The following is a 19,095-nucleotide window of genomic DNA, read 5'->3' as shown; positions in this document are numbered from 1 at the left end:
AGTAGACCCTTTGAGAAACACCTGATAGAACAAATTTGTGGTATCTCAGCCACCTCTGGGTCTGACTCCCTTTTAGAAAAACAAGGATATAAGATATATTTTTATCTCCTACTTTTCCATCTCCCCAGTCCTGTTTTCCTAATTCTTCCCTCCCCTTTCCATTTCCCTTCCTCACTTTCATCATTTTAAACTTTCACACAATTTACCTTTTCCTTATTTAAAAATTTCCTTTTATTCCTATAAATAAAAATACAATATAGTTGAACCCTCAGTGGTTTGTTTTTTAATTTATTTTATTGAAGTATAGCTGATTTACAAGGCTGTGTTAATTTCTACTGTACAGTAAAGTGATGCAGTTATACATATATACGTTCTTTCATATTCTTTTCCATTATGGTTTATCACAGGATGTTGAATATATTTCCCTGTGCTATACAGTAGGAACTTATTGTTTATCCATTCTATATATAATAGTTTGTATCTGTTAAATTCCTAATTCATTCCTCCCCCTACTCCACTCCTCCTTGGCAACCACAAGTCTGTTCTCTGTTAGTCTGTTTCTGTTTTGCAGGTAAGTTCATTTGTGTCATATTTTAGATCCCACATATAAGTGATACCATATGAAGTATGGTATTTGTCTTTTTCTTTCTGACTTAGTATGATAATCTCTAAATCCATCCATGTTGCTGCAAATGACATTATTTATTTTTTATGGCTGAGTAGTATTTCATTGTATATATGTACCACATCTTCTTTACCCATTCACCTGTCAATGGACATTTAGATTGTTTCCACATCTTGGCTATTGTAAATAGTGCTGCAATGATCATTGGGGTGCATGTATCTTTTCGAATTAAAGTTTTCTCCAGATATATGCCCAGGAATCAGATTGCAGAATCATATGGCAACTCTATTTTTAGTTTTCTGAAGAACCTCTATACTGTTTTCTATAGTGGCCACATCAATTTACATTCCCACGAACAGTGTAGGAGGGTTCTTTTTTCTCCACAACCTCTCCAGCATTTATTTGTAGACTTTTTAATGATGGCCATTCTGACTGGTGTGAGGTGGTACCTCACTGTGACTTTGATTTGCATTTGCACTTTTATTTGCATAATTAGCAATATTGAGTATCTTCTCACCTGCCTCCTCTTGACCATTTGTATGTCGTCTTTAGAGAAATGTCTACTTAAGTCTTCTCCAGTTTTCATTGTTTTTTTGTTGTTGTTGTTGTTATTGAAATGTATGAGCTGTTTGTATATTTTAAAAGTTAAGCCTTAGTCAGTTGATTGGTTGCATCATTTGCAGATATCTTCTCCCAGTCCATAGGTAGTTTTTGTTTATGGCTTCCTTTGCTGTACAAAAGTTTGTAAGTTCGATTAGGTCCCATATGTTTATTTTTGCTTTCATTTTTATTGCCTTGGTAAACTGACCTAAGAAAACATTGGTATGATTTATGTCAGAGAATGTTTTGCCTATGTTCCCTTCTAAGAATTTTATGGTGTCATGTCTTACATTTAAGCCACTTTGAGTTTATTTTTTGTCTATGGTGTGAGGGTGTGTTCTAACTTCATTGATTCATATGAGGCTGTCCAGCTTTCCCAATACTCAGTGGTTTGTTTTTAATCTCACTCATAGCAGCAGACTCATCTTAGAATTAAGCAGAGAAGAAAATATGGTAGACTTGGTCCTCTTAACCCACTCTGAAATTCTACAGTCCAAAGCTCCTTTTTGCCTAGAGCTTGTGTCCTGGATAGTCACATTGCTAGTAGTCTGTATTGATTAAAACATTTAGGCATTGTATCCTGTCAAATTAAAATAATCTGTCTATATGCAAATGACTATGTGGAAGCATGAAAAATATTCTAAATTATCCTAGGGCCAAAGAAGTGATGACAGAATACACATTCAAAGGATTTGGCCTATATTCTTAAATGCTGTCATGTTTCCACATTCTAAGAAACAAACAATTCCAAATGAGGTTAATAGAACCACTAGGATTTATGGTCATGTTTGCAAAATAACCCCATAAAGTTCTTTAGGCCAATTTTAACAAATTTTCCTGTTATATTAGTATGTTGTCAGGACCATGCTAAATCACTTACCATCATTATCTATTTCCAATATAGCAAGACGTTTCCAGAGTTATATGGCCACAAAGTTGCTTCAACACAATCACTTTAGTATTATAAGCTCTATGCTTAGTCAATTTTTATGCAATAGTTTGGATTGGCTGCTATCAATATGATGTATTTCTTTAAGTAACCAATTTAGCTCCATCTTTTATTTTTATTCACATCACATATTGTTAAAAAGTATACAAACTTATATACTGATCTCAACTTTGGCAAGGCTACAGATTATCAATAAACTAAGCTAACCAACTGTATTATCAGTCCTTTTCTCTCCCCTCCCTCCCTCCTTCCTCTCTAATCTACATCTGCAAATACCAACAGATAGCACATGTCAGCTATTTATGAAAGCTATGCTGCTTATATATTCAATCCAATTAGATCTTTTCCCATGAGTAAATTCCTTCAAATAACAACATCCTGTATGAAAAGCTCAATGCATGAATCAAAAAAAATCATTGAATACCTAATATAGTTGGCTATAAATATATGAGGTTATTTTCCTTCTGATCTGAAAGAAAAGAGTAATTACTGAGGAGCCAGTCCTACGTTTATGGGCTGTAACTTCAGAGTTATAGAGCTGATAGCTTTCAGTGGGAAATATCACTAGTTACGCTCATATTTCAAAGACGAGTGCCAATCTCTATCACTGTTGAATAGTGTTTAAACCTGTTAATGCATGTAGTCTGGTGAAATGAGGCAGCCAAAAATACATTGAATAGAAAAATAGTTTCCCTGGATATGTCTGTCTCTGAAATATGATCTATGGAATTCATTTGGTCATACCTTCAGACAGAATTTCACATATCAAATAGACAGTCCAAAGGAGGGCTGTGTAATGCTTTAAGTGGAATGCCTTTCATGAAGTTTTTCAGAGCTCATTTACTATGATTCAAGTAACTTCAGTTACTCAAGTCGTTGCAACTATTTTTTTCTTTCAATTTTGTAGTCACTTCATACTTGCACATATACATTTTTCCCAGTCCCTAATTTGAAAAATTATTCTTTTCTATGTATGCAGAGTGCCTGCATTCTGTTGTTGCCTACCTCCTATACCTTAAACTGTTCATCTTCAGAGGCAGGTGTTTCAATTGGCATCCCCAGGATCTTTTCCGCCTTGAGCATCAGTCCCAATTTTTATTTGGTTATCCACTTATCCAAAAAGTGAGGATAGTTAGCTCACATAATCAAATTGAGAGGGTTCTGCCTCCCTGTACTCTGTTCCATGCACTGAGCCCTTGAATGACAGCAGACCACATTCCTCTATATCCAGCTACTGGTTGAGGATTGGGCCTGCAATGCAAGCCTTTCAAATCAGACTTACTCTCAGGAATTTTACAGACATTATTGAAAAAATTGAATTTACCTTTATGATAACTTTCTATTTGGAGAGGCAACAGCCATCTTCCTCTGACCACAGGATGTATGTTTAGAGCCAGTACAGGATACAGCTCCATGCCTGGCAATGAAACAAAATATAAGAAGTATTGATATTTCTGAGAAATTGGATAAAACTTTTTCTTCTTAGTCTTGAATCCAATCATTCCTGAAAGACTCCCTAATCTCAGGCTGTTACTACATACACCAATAAAATATCTTTTAACTCAAGCTATTTTAAGTCTTACTTTATTTCTCTTACAAATTAAAGATCTGTAAAAGCCTTATTTAACTTCAGATTTTTTAAATCCTCAACTTTAAAACAATAAACTACATCCTATATACTGCATAAGGATCTGAGAAAATGTTTGGAAATTTGTTTTCTTTTAAAGAGTGAAGCACTATAGAAAAGCAAAGCATTACTATTGTACTGTTAAATATTTACTGTTAGTTTTGTCTGCTCTCACCATTAGACTTTCAGATCTTAAGCAAAATATCCTCTGTATTCAAACACTTATAAGTCCACTTTGCATAAATGATGCTAGCATTTTTATTCTCCCTTTTTGTAGATATGAAAACTCAAGGATCAGAGAAACTGTTCCTTGCCCAAAGCCACACTATTATTACACTATTATTATGTGAGAGCCTTTCATAATTTGAAATTAATTACCTTAAGTGGACTTACTAGTGCCTTTTGTGATATTTTGCCACCCTATTGTGACACCTGTTATTGACTGCCCAACTAATGTGGAAGGAAGCTATCTTGGCATACAGTTTGTACATGTAGCTTTGGTTATCAGCTTGGACTTTCCACCAAAAGCCAAGACTGGCAATACTCTCTACCTTCAGGTCTTTCCTAGAGTCTCAGCTTATTGCTTTAAAGTTGGGGCTTTGACAATTGCCCCCACTGACATCAGAAACCCTACTAGTCAGTTCTGTCCATATGCCCAGAAACATTGTAAAGAGTATTTTTCCATACCTAGATGATTCCAAGTGCATGATTAGATAGCTTCTGAATTGACTGTTATTTCACTGACTCGGTTGAGAAATTCAATTATAAAAGTCCAGCATTAAGAAGCATATAGATATGGCTTTAAAAATAGGAAGGAAAAGAAAAATGGCATCAAGGACTTCCTAAAACTTATTATTTTTATAAGGTGAAAATTTTGGCCTTAAATTGAAAACTATAATTCTATTATCCTAAAGAAATCATCAAATCCCAGTAAAATAGAGTTAGTGACAGTTTGTATCTTTAACACTCAGTGGAATATAGTTGGTTAGCAACAAGAGTGGGGGCTTGGTGTGGGGTCTGGCCACGTTTCCTCACTAACATTATTCATAGGAGAACCAGCAAGACCAAGCATGCCAAGATTTTATTTGCTACCACAGGCTTTAGATCATAGGATTTGGTCATCTCACTTCCTAAGGGAAAAGAAAGTATTCCTCCTTTTCTTATCCTGAAGCAAACTTGCCACCGAGGCAGTACCTAGGAATAAGCCTACTTAAGGAGATGAAAGACCTGTACTCAGAAAACTATAAAATACTGATGAAATAAATCAAAGACAACACAAACAGATGGAGAGACATACCATGTTCTTGGATTGGAAGAATCAGTATTATAAAAATGACTTTACTACTCAAAGCAATCTACAGATTCAGTGCAAACCCTATCAAATTACCTATTCCATTTTTCACAAAATTAGAGCAAAAAATTTTATAATTTGTATGGAAACACAAAAGACCCCAAATAGCCAATGTAATCTTGAGAAAGAAAGGCTCCCTGACTTCAGACTAAACTACAAAGCTACAGTCATCAAGACAGTATGGTACAGGCACAAGAACAGAAATATAGATTAATGGAACAGGATAGAAAGCCCAGAGATAAACCCAAGTACCTATGGTAACCTAATCCATGACAAAGGAAGCAAGAATATACAATGGAGAAAAGACAGTCTCTTCAATAAGTGATGCTGGGAAAACTGGACAGCTACATGTAAAAGAATGATATTAGAACACGCCCTAACACCATACAAAATATAAACACAAAATGATTTAAGACTTAAATGTAAGATAGGACACTATAAAACTCTTAGAGGAAAACTTAGGCAGAACACTGACATAAATCACAGCAAGATCTTTTTTGACCCACTTCCTACAGTAATAAAAATGAAAGCAAAAATTTTAAAAATGAGACCTAATGAAATTTAAAAGCTTTTGCACAGCAAAGGAAACCATCAATGAGACAAAAAGACAACCCTCAGAATGGGAGAAAATATTTGCAAATGAAGCAGCTGACAAGAGATTAATCTCAAAAATATACAAACAGCTCATGAAGCTCAATATCAAATAAAACAAACAACCCAATCCAAAAATGGGCAGAAGACCTAAATAGACATTTCCCCAAAGAAGACTTACAGATTGCCAAGAAGCACATTAAAAGCTGCTCAGCATCACTAATTATTAGAGAAATGCAAATCAAAACTACAGTGAGGTATCACCTCACACCAGTTAGCATGGGCATCATTAGAAAATCTACAAACAACAAATGCTAGAGAGGGTGTGGAGAAAAGGGAACCCTCTTGCACTGTTGGTGGGAATGTAAATTGATAAAACCACTATGGAGAACAGTATGGAGGTTCCTTAAAAACTCAGAATAGAACTACCATACGACCCATCTCTCCCACTACTGGGCATATACCCAGAGAAAACCATAATTCAAAAAGACACATGTGGACTTCCCTGGTGGCGCAGTGGTTGGGGGTCCGCCTGCCGGTGCAGGGGACGCGGGTTTGTGCCCCGGTCCAGGAGGATCCCACGTGCCGCGGAGCGGCTGGGCCTGTGAGCCGTGGCCGCTGGGCCTGCGTGTCCGGAGCCTGTGCTCCGCGGTGGGAGAGGCCGCAGCGGTGAGAGGCCCGTATACCGCAAAAAAAAAAAAAAAAAAAAAGACACATGTACCCCAATGTTCATTGCAGCACTATTTACAATAGCCAGGTCATGGAAGCAACCTAACTGCCCATCAACAGATGAATGGATAAAGAAGCTGTGGTACATATATACAATGGAATATTACTCAGCCATAAAAAGGAATGAAATTGGGTCATTTGTTGAGGTGTGGATGGATCTAGAGACTGTCATACAGAGTGAAGTAAGTCAGAAAGAGAAAAACAAATATCGTATATTAACATATGTATGTGGAACCTAGAAAAATGGTCCAGATGAACCAGTTTGCATGGCAGAAGTTGAGACACAGATGTAGAGAACAAACATATGGACACAAAGGGGGGAAAACTGTGGGGCGGTGGGGATGGTGGTGTGATGAATTGGGTGATTGGGATTAACGTATACAGTGATGTATATAAAATTGATGACTAATAAGAACCTGCTATATAAAAAAGTAAATAAAATAAAATTCCAAAATTAAAAATAAATACCAACAAAACAACTAATACTAAACTTTCTTTGGGTTATTTGTATGGAAATATGTTAATAAAAACAGACAAACAGACAAAAAAACCTACAATGAGGTATCACCCCACACTGGTCAGAATGACCATCATCAAAACATCTACAAACAATAAATGCTGGAGAAGGTGTGGAGGAAAGGGAACCCACTTGCACTGTTGGTGGGAATGTAAATTGATACAGCCACTATGGAGAACAGTATGGAGGTTCCTTAAAAACTAAAATTGGAACTACTGTATGACCCAGCAATCCTACTCCTGGGCATATATTCATAGAAAACTACAATTACAAAATTTACATACACCCCCGTGTTCATTGTAGCACTATTTACAATAGCCAGGACATGGAAGCAACCAAAATGTCCATCAACAGAGGAATGGATAAAGAAGATGTGTTCATGTGTACAATGGAATACTACTCAGCCATAAAAAGGAACAAAATTGTGCCATTTGCAGAGACGTGGATGGACCTAGAGACTGTCATACAGAGTGAAGTAAGTCAGAAAGAGAAAAAGAAATATCATATATTACCTCATATATGTGGAATCTACAAAAATGGTACAGATGAACCTATTTGCAAAGCTGAAATAGAGACAACCGTAGAGGCCAAACATGGACACCAAAGCAGGAAAGGAGGGTGGGATGGCTTGGGAGATTGGGATTGATATATATACACTACTATGTATAAAATAGATAACTAATGAGAACTTATTGTATAGCACAGGGAACTCTACTCAATGCTCTGTGGTGATCTAAATGGGAAGGAAATTCAAGAAAGAAGGGATATGTGTATATATATATAGCTGATTCATTTTACTGTACAGTGGAAATTACAACATTGTAAAGTAACTATACCCCAATAAAAATTAAACAAACAAAAAACTTCAATTATCAATGTTGCAAAGCCAAGCTTGATACTAGAGGATCCAGTGGGAGAGACTGAGGGATTCTCTATGAGCCAGTTCACTAGGGAAAATGAAGACTTGTGAAGAATGGAAGGAAGATATCAGAGAGAAATAGAGGAGGGGAAAAAAACCCATAACAAGAATAGATACATTTTTTAAAAAAATTGATTTAATACTGGTTTTTATTTCTGAATGGTAGAAATTGATACAGGAAAGACAGAGAAAATACTCAACTGCATTAAAAGTAAAAGTTATGGGTGTATTCTCATAAAGTTAATCTCTTATATCTGAGCCACTCTCTGATGTCATTGCGGCTGTTAGCTTGTTTGATGATGAATCACAGGGTTTCTGTCCATGAGGCACTCACAGGAATAAGTAGAAACAAGATATATAAATAAACAAATTCCACTAAAATAAAAGTATGTCGTGTTCACAGGGAGTACTTGATTATCTACATGGACCTAATCTTCAGAGATGCAGGCCTCCACATGACCTGAACTGCATGTTTTCTTATGTCTTTATACATTTTCACATGCCAGAAACATGCCCCCATACTTGCTGACTACAGATTTATAACCACACTTTTATTTAAATTTCCAATTTTACATTCATTAAAATATAGGAGGCTTGAAATAGCAAAAATCTGCATCTTGCAGATGCGATATGTGATATTGCCCTTTCCTAGGTGTTGGCCATTCAAATAGGTGTGTATACCTTTTTCAAAGATAAGAAATCAGAGGGGGAGAACCCCAGTACTGAGACCATGGCTAATTCTAGAAAATGGCAGATTACTAATCACCTGGCAATATTATTATGGTTATTAGCTTTATGATATTAGTTATTTTTGCCTTCCCCTGCTAGAGTACAGGATGGTATCTTTTTCTGTTATATTTACTAATATCTGCCAAATGCCTGGATTTGCAGGTACTCAGTGAAAAACAAAATGTATCATTGAATAAATGTGTTGAGGGTAGAACCATGGCAAACATTAGAGAAGGATATGTTTATATGTGCATACACACACACACACACCTTAACCAAGGGGAGAGTACGATTGCCTTTCATTTTTCAAATGAAAAAAGTGTGAAAGAAAAATGTTGCCTGCCATATCAGGAAACAAAGGGTATTGCAACCCTCAAGATACTGCAGCCACCCCCAGTGGTGTACCCTGAGGGAACTCAGGACGGAAAAGAACAGGATACTGACCTTAGATAGCTAAAGTGCATATCAAAAGAATGATTTCAATCAGCCCAGACTCTTGCATCTTCCCACACATAACGTACTACATCGTTAACTTTAGATGTCTGGTTTTCTTTAACAGTAATCTTTTGAAGTTCAGACTATCTGGTCTTTATTGCAAAAAATTCCTATATATCCTGGCTCCTCCCTTACCTCTTTGGAGCAGTCCCTCAGAGTTATCTGAGAGGTTGCATCCTGGGCTTCAGTCCTCAGTTTTGTCCACCAAATAAAAACACAATTCTCAGCTTTTAGGTTGTGCATTTTTCTTTCAGTCAAGAAACGTAAAGTCGGTTGATGGGATTTGGAGACTAAAGAAAAATTTAACCTTTTTTACCGTATTACTTAAGAAAATGTAATTAACCTGTCTTTGGAATTCCTATTAAATTTTAATAAGATTACTTTTTTGTGGGAGTGTAATTTATTTATTTTTAATTAACATATAATTGACATACAATGTCATATTAGTTTCAGGTCTACATCATAGTGATTCTATATTTATATACATTTTGAAATGGTCTCCACAATATCTAGTGACCATCTATTGCCATACAGAGTAATTACAATGTATTGACTCTTTCCTATGACTTAGTTATTTTATAACTGGAAGTTGTACCTCTTAATCCACTTCACCTATTTTGCACAATCTCCCAATCTCCTCTTCTCTCTGGCCTATACCAGTTTGTTCTCTGTATCTGTAAGTCTGTTTCTGTTTTGTTCGTTTTTGGGTTTTTTTTAAGATTCCACATGTAAATGAGATTGTTTAGTATCTGCCTTTGTCTGATTTATTTCACTTAGCATAATGCCCACAAGTTCTATCCATGTTGTTGCAAATGGGAAGATCACGTTCTCTTTTATGACTGAATAATATTACACTCTATATGTATGTATATATGTGTGTGTGTGTATATATATATATATGACATTTTCTTTATCCATTCATCCATCAATGAACACTTAGGTTGTTTGCATACCTTGGCTATTGTAAATAATGCTGCAGTGACCATAGGGGTGCAGATATTTTTTCTAGGCATGCAGTTTTCATTTTCTTCAGATAAATATCCAGAAAGGAAATTGATGGATTCAATGGTAGTTCTATTTTTTAAATTTTCCTGAGGAAACTTCATACTCTTTTCCATAGTGGCTGCACCAATTTACATTCCCACCAACAGCACAAGAGGATTCCCTTTTCTTCACATAGTCACCGACACATGCTATTTTTTGTCTTTTGTTTGTTTTGTTTTGTTTGTTTGTTTTTTGCGTTACGCGGGCCTCTCACTGTTGTGGCCTCTCCCATTGCGGAGCACAGGCTCCAGACGCGCAGGCTCAGCGGCCATGGCTCACGGGCCTAGCCGCTCCGCGGCATGTGGAATCCTCCCAGACCGGGGCACGAACCCGTGTCCCCTGCATCGGCAGGCGGACTCTCAACAACTGCGCCACCAGGGAAGCCCTATTTTTTGTCTTTTTGATAATCACGATTCTGACAGTTATGAGGTGATGGCTCATAGTGATTTTGATTTGCATTTCCCTGATAATTACTTCTACCCTTTGCCTATCCCCATTCTCTAATCCCTGCCAATCTTATCCTTGTACACTTCATGATCATAGCATTACAAATTAACAACCAAGAAGGCATATTTTATTTTATTCAGTTGTTGACAGAAAAATTTACACTCTTTAGAATTCCAGACTTTTCCTAATTTAATTCCAACTTTATATTAAAATACATCAATTTTAACCTAAACAAAATTCCAAAAAGAGAATACATATTTCCCTATATATATCTTATACATTTTGGTCTTTATCTCTTGGTATCACACTATCATCTATTCCAGATCTATTTTCTTTACATTTGACTAAGGAGTTGTTCTACATGCCTATTTTAAGGATGCTCACTTAGACTTCGTCATACAAAAAAATATAATGCAAAGTCCCAGTTCTCAAATGTTGACTTTTTGTTGTTGGTCTCTTTTGGGCTTAAAAAAGAACACAAAAAATATTCTCTTTATACTATTAAGATATAAATGAGCCCTAACAGAATGCTAGGCAATTGATCAGTCACAGGGCCTTTCTTAGTGCGGTTTAAGAGGTGACAAATATCGGCAACCAACAGGAATTAAAATAAATATTTTATGTATATAAATTTTGCATTTAATGGTAGTCTCTCAGCAGAACTAGACTGGACAAATCATATTTCAGAAGACTTGGATGGATTTCTCTGTTTTCCACTGGCAGCAGGAAAAGCAGTAATAAAACAAATCCAAAATGTCAGGATTTCTTCTTGCCTAAATTTACCTACAAAATTTAGCAGGCAGTTTGGCTAATTAAATAAATGAAACAGATAAAATCAATCAGTCTTTGGAACAATGATGAAAATAACTACCATTTATTGAGCACTTATGTGCCCAGTACATTTATTTTTATTTACCTTTTATTTATTTATTTTTAACATCTTTATTGGAGTATATTTGCTTTACAATGGTGTGTTAGTTTCTGCTTTATAACAAAGTGAATCAGTTATACATATATATATATATGTGTGTATATATATATATATATATATATATATACACATATATATATATATCCCCATATCTCTTCCCTCTTACATCGCCCTCCCTCCCACATTCCCTATCCCACCCCTCTAGGTGGTCACAAAGCACCGAGCTGATCTCCCTGTGCTATGAGGCTGCTTCCCACTAGCTGTCCATTTTACATTTGGTAGTGTATATATGTCCATGCCACTCTCTCACTTTGTCCCAGCTTAACCTTCCCCCTCCCCATATCCTCAAGTCCATTCTCTAGTAGGTCTGCATCTTTATTCCCATCTTGCCCCTAGGTTCTTCATGACATTTTTCTTTTTTTTCTTAGATTCCATATATATGTGTTAGCATGCGGTATTTGTTTTTCTGACTTACTTCACTCTGTATGACAGACTCTAGGTGCATCCACCTCAGTACAAATAACTCAATTTTGTTTCTTTTTATGGCTAAGTAATACTCCATTGTATATATGTGCCTCATCTTCTTTGTCCATTCATCTGTTGATGGACACGTAGGTTTCTTCCATGTCCTGGCTATTGTAAATAGAGCTGCAATTGTGTTACATGACTCTTTTTGAATTATGGTTTTCTCAGGGTATATGCCCAGTAGTGGGATTGCTGGGTCTTATAGTAGTTCTATTTTTAGTTTTTTAAAAAACATCCATACTGTTCTCTATAGTGGCTGTATCAATTTACATTCCCACCAACAGTGCAAGAGGGTTCCCTTTTCTCCACACCCTCTCCAGCATTTATTGTGTCTATAAATGATTTATTGTTTCTGTAAAAGATTTTTTGATGATGGTAATTCTGACTGGTATGAGATGATATCTCATTGTAGTTTTGATTTGCATTTCTCTAATGATTAATGATGTTGAGCATTCTTTCATGTGTTTGTTGGCAATCTGTATATCTTCTTTGGAGAAATGTCTGTTTAGGTCTACTGCCCATTTTTGGATTGGGTTGTTTGTTTTTTTTGATATTGAGCTGCATGAGCTGCTTGTAAATTTTGGAGACTAATCCTTTGTCAGTTGCTTCATTTGCAAATATTTTCTCGCATTCTGAGGGTTGTCTTTTGGTCTTGTTTATGATTCCCTTTGCTGTGCAAAAGCTTTTAAGTTTTATTAGGTCCCATTTGTTTATTTTTGTTTTTATTTCCATTTCTTTAGGAGGTGGGTCAAAAAGCATCTTGCTGTGATTTCTGTCATGGAGTGTTCTGCCTATGTTTTCCTCTAAGAGTTTAATAGTGTCTGGCCTTACATTTATGTCTTTAAGCCATTTTGAGTTTATTTTTGTGTATGGTGTTAGGGAGTGTTTTAATTTCATTCTTTTACATGTAGCTGTCCAGTTTTCCCAGCACCACTTATTGAAGAGGCTGTCAACTGCGCCACCAGGGAAGCCCTCTTCAGTGTCTTTTAATTTTCTGCATACAGGTCTTTTGTCTCCTTAGGTAGGTTTATTCCTAGATATTTTATTATTTTTGTTGCAATGGTAAATGGGAGTGTTTTCTTAATTTCACTTTCAGATTTTTGCATCATTAGTGTATAGGAATGCAAGAGATTTCTGTGCATTAATTTTGTATCCTGCTACTTTACCAAATTCATTGATTAGCTCTAGTAGATTTCTGGTAGCATCTTTAGGATTCTACATTTTTAATTGATCTCATTTAATCCTTGTAACATCCTTCTGAGGTAGGTTCTATTTTCATCTGTGCCTTAAAAATGAGGAAGTTCTGGGCTTCCCTGGTGGTGCAGTGGTTGAGAGTCTGCCTGTCGATGCAGGGGACACGGGTTTGTGCCCCAGTCCGGGAAGATCCCACATGCCCTGGAGCGGCTGGGCCCGTGAACCATGGCCGCTGAGCCTGCGCGTCCAGAGCCTGTGCTCTGCAACGGGAGAGGCCACAACAATGAGAGACGCACGTACTGCAAAAAAAAAAAAAAAAAAAAAAAAAAAAAATGAGGAAGTTCAAGATTAAATTGTAAGAAACATTGTGTAATTATTGTGTGGCAGGTACAATAAACATGATCTCATCTAAACCTAGTAAGGGCTCCATGAGGTGGGTTCTACTTTTACTCCCATTTGTCAATGAAAACACACACACAGGAACTTGCCCAAGGTAACATACCTGGTAGCACAAGAAGACTCAAATCCAGTTGTTTCCCACTCTAGAAACTCAATTATTAACCACTTGTAATGCCTTTCACTGAATTTTTACTAAGATGCACCAAACAGAGTTAGGTGTCAAATAGAACTGACATTGTATCCTGTCTCTGACATAGAGCAGCTGTCATTTTAACCTTTGTGAAACTCAGTTTCTTCTGTAAAAATAAATGTCTAGCTCATAGGGTTGTTTGATGTTTAAATGGCATTGATATATAAAACATTTAGCACAGGGCTTGGTACTTAGTAAATACTCTATAAATCATAGTTGCTATTATTTTTAAGTATTAGACCCACTATTTTCTTAATAAATGTAAGGTAAATATTAGAAGATGTTTAATACTAGTGCAAAAAATTAATAACCATATTATAAAAGGCAATAAAATTTTAGAAAGATAAATCATAAATCTTACATCTACATAGTGCTGTTGAATGTACACTGTAGAGTATAGATGAGTATCAGACAATGTATTTTTCTACTTGAAACTAATTAGTGTCTCTTGCATTAGTCAAAGCTCTTCCTCTACCACATGGGAAAAACAGAGGTTATGAGTGATTAGTCATTTTTCTGCTTTGAATAATGATTGAGCTGGGACTCTTCCAATCAAGTCTCTTAATACATACCCACAATCATCCTTATATCATGTACAGTATACCAGAATAGACATCAGGCTACTGGTCTTATATATAATTGAATTTGAAGTACAAAATTACTTTACATACTTCTGTATTAGTATTGCATTATGAAAACTTAACATGTATACAAATGACAGTTCTCATCAAGAAGCAGACTGTGTAGCATCAATACAATTTTATGTATGTACCTCCTAAAAATCATATTCACTGTTACTTAAAATAAATCTGGCACTGCCTACCATAAAGGAAACAGAAAAATATAAGCATTCAAAAATAGGAGAGGTCTTTGAAAAGTATCATGGTTATAAGAAGGTGATTTTCTTTCTTTCTTTTTTTTTTTTTTTTTAATGTCTACTATTCCTGTAAATCACCCAGAAGCATAAGAAGGTGATTTTCTTTCTTTTTTTTTTTTTTTTTTTTTAATGTCTACTATTCCTGTAAATCACCCAGAAGCAGCTTATATTTGTGTGACTCTAAGCCACATATATTTCTCATTATTGAATAGTACCCTTTTCTGACTTTTTCTGATAAGGCTAAATTGAACTGATGTGAGAGAAACATACTTCTTACTGAAAATATTCATTTTTCATAGGCAGCATTCCAGTATCATGCACCAAACAAATGTAGAAACAAATTCTGAATTCTACACAGGCAGTTGGGAAAAACAATCACAGTTTCACAGTATTGTTCATAAGCAGAAATATTAATGGTTGTAAAGGATGGATATTGTTCTTCTTTCTCCAGTGCTGTTTGATTAGTTCTTACAGTCATCCTTTTATTAGACCACAGAAGGTTAGATTGGGACAGGCATGCACTTTTCTGTCAGGCAGTCTTGACTCTTCAGGACTCTGTGGTTGATTGGCATTTACTGGTGATACAGGGCTGCCTGACCACAGAGCCTGGACTATTAATTATTGAACTGTACTGCCCCTCATAGTACCAAGTCATATGGCTGGAATGAGGAATAAATAAAATATTTATCTCTCTTATCCTCTCCCTTCATTTTACTGTATAGGACAATAACGTTATTTTTCCAGAATTTTATAACTATCAGGTGGTAGAACCAAGATTAAAAAACAAACAAAAACAAAAGCCATGCCACCACTTCACACCCAGGGCACTTTCCAATGTAATGTAGTTTTCTCATCTTTGAGAACATGTTTAAAGTGAAATTGTTTTACTTAAGAAAATAAAATGAAACTTGGTGAGGGCTATAATCATTCAGTTTTTAGTCCTGGAAAAGTTTAGTAGTGGAAGAAATTAGCAATCATGAGAATGGTATTGTGCCTACTCTACAGTTTCATAGTAATTATATGTATATTGGGAATATTGGTTAATTTCTCTTTCCCTCCCTTATAATTTCATATATTTAAAAATAATATCCAAGAATTAGAGAGCTGTTCTTTTCGTTGTTAAGATTTAAAGATCATCTGTTGAAATGATTACTCATTAATTTATTCATACTCTAATTTACTTTAAACAAAAAATACGAAGTATTTTTATTTTTAATAAAGGTTGGATACATTTATGATTTGATATACATAGAGTGAAATGATTACTAGTCAAGTTAATTAACATATCAGATCCTCACAAGGTTACCATTTTGTGCATGTGATGAGAGCACAAGAAATCTACTCTGTCAGCAAATTTCTGATAGCAGAAATTAAAACACTGTAAAGCAATTATACTCCAATAAAGATGTTAAAAAAAAACTATAGTCATCATACTGTACATTAGATCTCTAGACTTCTTCATCCTGCATCACTGCAACTTTATGCCCTTTGACCAACATCTCCCCATTTTCCCCACCTCCCCTCCCCAGTTTTACTCTCTGCTTGTAGATCTTCAAGGAGATTTTGCCTTTGGCAACAACATGAATGAACCTAGAGGACATTAGGCTGAGTGAAAATAAACCAGACACAAAAACAAGTGACATCATGCACTTCTTTTTCTAGGTTGAATCTACAAAATTGTGTTTTTTTAATCCAAAACTAAATTGAGTGCTAGAATGAGCTAGACACTGATTTCAAAAATATATAGTAAAAAAAATGCCCATTACAAATACAGTTTTTCTATCTTTGTATGGGTGTTTAGGATCTAAATCTTTTATTTTCCTGCTCCTTAGAATAATAGGAAATTGACATATTGCCAAGGCTATCTCATGGAAAAATGCCTCTTCCCTTAAATTCCTATAGCCAGTATCCATTGGCCTCTTACCTATAGTTTCTCTAGATTCCAACTTGTCTTTCCTCTACTATAAGAATAACCTGAATTTATGTTGTAATAAATATCCTTTAATAAGGAATTAAGACTCTAGTGGAGATTCCTGCACCAGAATACAACGAACTACTTTAATATCTTGAATTCTAAAGAAATCCTGATTGAGTATAATCAGAGAAATTTAAAGTTCTATTATCATGTGGTGACAATCTTCTGAGTGCCCACTAGGTTCCAGGCATATGTTCCTGAAGATGAGCTATTTATGTTTTTAAGAGTTAATTATCTGAATGGTTCTGCATTGGTTTATCCCCAATTAGATGCAGCCTTTCCTCTCCATAGGGAGGATACAAATACCACGCAGTTTTATTTAGCTTAGAGATAACAAAGAACAAAGAATATGTCTTTTTAAATCTTGAATCAATGGGTTCATTTTCAACTGTATGATTGTCAAATTTGTGTCTTCTAAAGAAATGTATGCTATAAAGCTATATGATTTTTCACGTATAATTTGTGAAATGCTGCTTGCATATGCCCACCCTAACTAATTTCATGAAGTTGATCTGAAAACTTCATTTGCCTTGACACTATTTTAAGATTCATTAATAATGAGCTCTCATGAATATATGGAGATGGTATGTCAGAGCCTGTAGCATCTCTGTACTGTTTGTGGATAGGCAATGAATATCTATTAATTTGTTCTTAGTCTCCAACCTGGTCTCTTAGCATTGAACATTAACTAGTTATATATTTTGACATTGAAAATAGAAATATCACTTTTATTGACAAAATAGGGCCACAAAGGGCAGCTCCACAGAACACAAATAAGACAACCCTAAGACAAGAGTGTAAAACTGTAGCAGACAGGTTAATACTCTTCACCTTCATCCTCTCCCACCTCCTCTCCAACCTCCTTGTAAACCTTCTCAAGGGCAGCCATGTCCTCACAGGCTTCAAAACACTTTCCTTACTCCATACCCTCACCCACGTAACACTGAACAAAGGCACGCTTGTCATACATTAGGTTAAACTTGTGGTTCAGGCAAGCCCAGGCCTCAGCGATGGCTGTGGCGCTGCTCAGCATGCACAGAGCAAGCTGTACTTTGGCCAGGTTTCCACCAGGTACCACAGTGGGAGGCTGGTAATTATTGCCAACTTTGAAGCCTGTCTAGTCCACAAACTGGATGGTATGCTTGGTCTTGATGGTAGCAATGGCAGCATTGACATCTTTGGGAACCACATCACCATGGTACAACAGGCAGTAAGCCATGCATTTACCATGGTGAGGGTTGTATTTCATCATCTGGTTGGCTGTTTCAAAGCAAGCATTGGTGATCTCTGCTACAGTTAAGCTGTTCATGGTAGGCTTTCTCAGCAGAGATGACAGGGGCATATGTAGATAGAGGGAAGTGGATGTGGGGATAAGGGCACCAAGCTTGTCTGGAATTCTGTCAGATCAATATTTGGGCTCCATCCAATCTCAGGGAAGCAGTGATGGAGGACACTATTTGGCTCATGAGGTGATTAAGATTAGTGTAGGTTGGGTGCTCAATATCGAGGTTTCTACAACAGAAGTAATAGATGGCCTCATTGTCTACCATGAAGGCACAATGAGTGCTCCAGCATGGTGTGTGTGGTGAGGATGGAGTTGTAGGGCTCAATTACAGCTGAGGAAACCTGGGGTGCTGGGCAAATGGAGAACTCCAGCTTGGACTTCTTGCCATAATCAACAGAGAGACGTTCCATCAGCAGGGAGGTAAACCTAGAACCAGTTCCCCCAACAAAGCTGTGGAAAACCAAGAAACCCTGAAGACCTGTATACTATTTCCAAATCCGGTCCAAGACAAAGTCAATGATCTCCTTGCCAATGGGGTAGTGACTGCGGGCATAGTTATTGGCAGCATCTTCCTTGCCTGTGAGGAACTGCTCAGGGTGGAAGAGCTGGCAGTAGGTGCTAGTGCAAAATGCATCAATGACCGTGGGTTCCAGGTCTACAAACACTGTTGTGGGCACATGCCTGCCAGTGCCTGTCTCGCTGAAGAAGGTGTTGAAGGAGTCATCCCTTCCCCCAATAGTCTTGTCACCTGACATCTGGCCATTGGGCTGGATGTCGTGTTCCAGTCAGTAGAACTCTCAGAAGGCATTGCTGATGGGGACACTGGCCTGGCCAACATGAATGGAAATGCACTCACACATGGCTGAGACTTGTAGGGTTCTGTGGCACTGGAGGAGGTGAGGGGACAGCCACAAAGATCTCCCACTAACAGATTACCAAGGAGTCCGGGGAAGAAGTAGTCAAACATTAACTATTTAAAAAGCAGTTCATTAGATATATTATTTTTGATTTTAGAAGTATACATGTGCATTCATATACATATTATATATAAGAAGATAATATGCAACAAAATAGCAATAATACTTTTCACTGCATA

The 19,095-nt window shown here is 36.4% G+C and overlaps 1 pseudogene across 1 annotated transcript; it reads right to left on the bottom strand.

The window, feature by feature from the left end:
* Positions 1–17,531: 17,531 nt before the first annotated feature.
* LOC307185867 (tubulin alpha-1C chain-like) lies at positions 17,532–18,859 on the bottom strand (annotated as a pseudogene). The gene has a single exon. The product of its transcript is annotated as a tubulin alpha-1C chain-like (transcript).
* Positions 18,860–19,095: the final 236 nt, after the last annotated feature.

The sequence above is a fragment of the Stenella coeruleoalba genome (assembly GCF_951394435.1).
Source record: "Stenella coeruleoalba genome assembly, chromosome: 4".
Lineage (NCBI taxonomy): Eukaryota > Metazoa > Chordata > Mammalia > Artiodactyla > Delphinidae > Stenella > Stenella coeruleoalba.
This window is presented reverse-complemented; position numbering and strand designations above follow the sequence as displayed.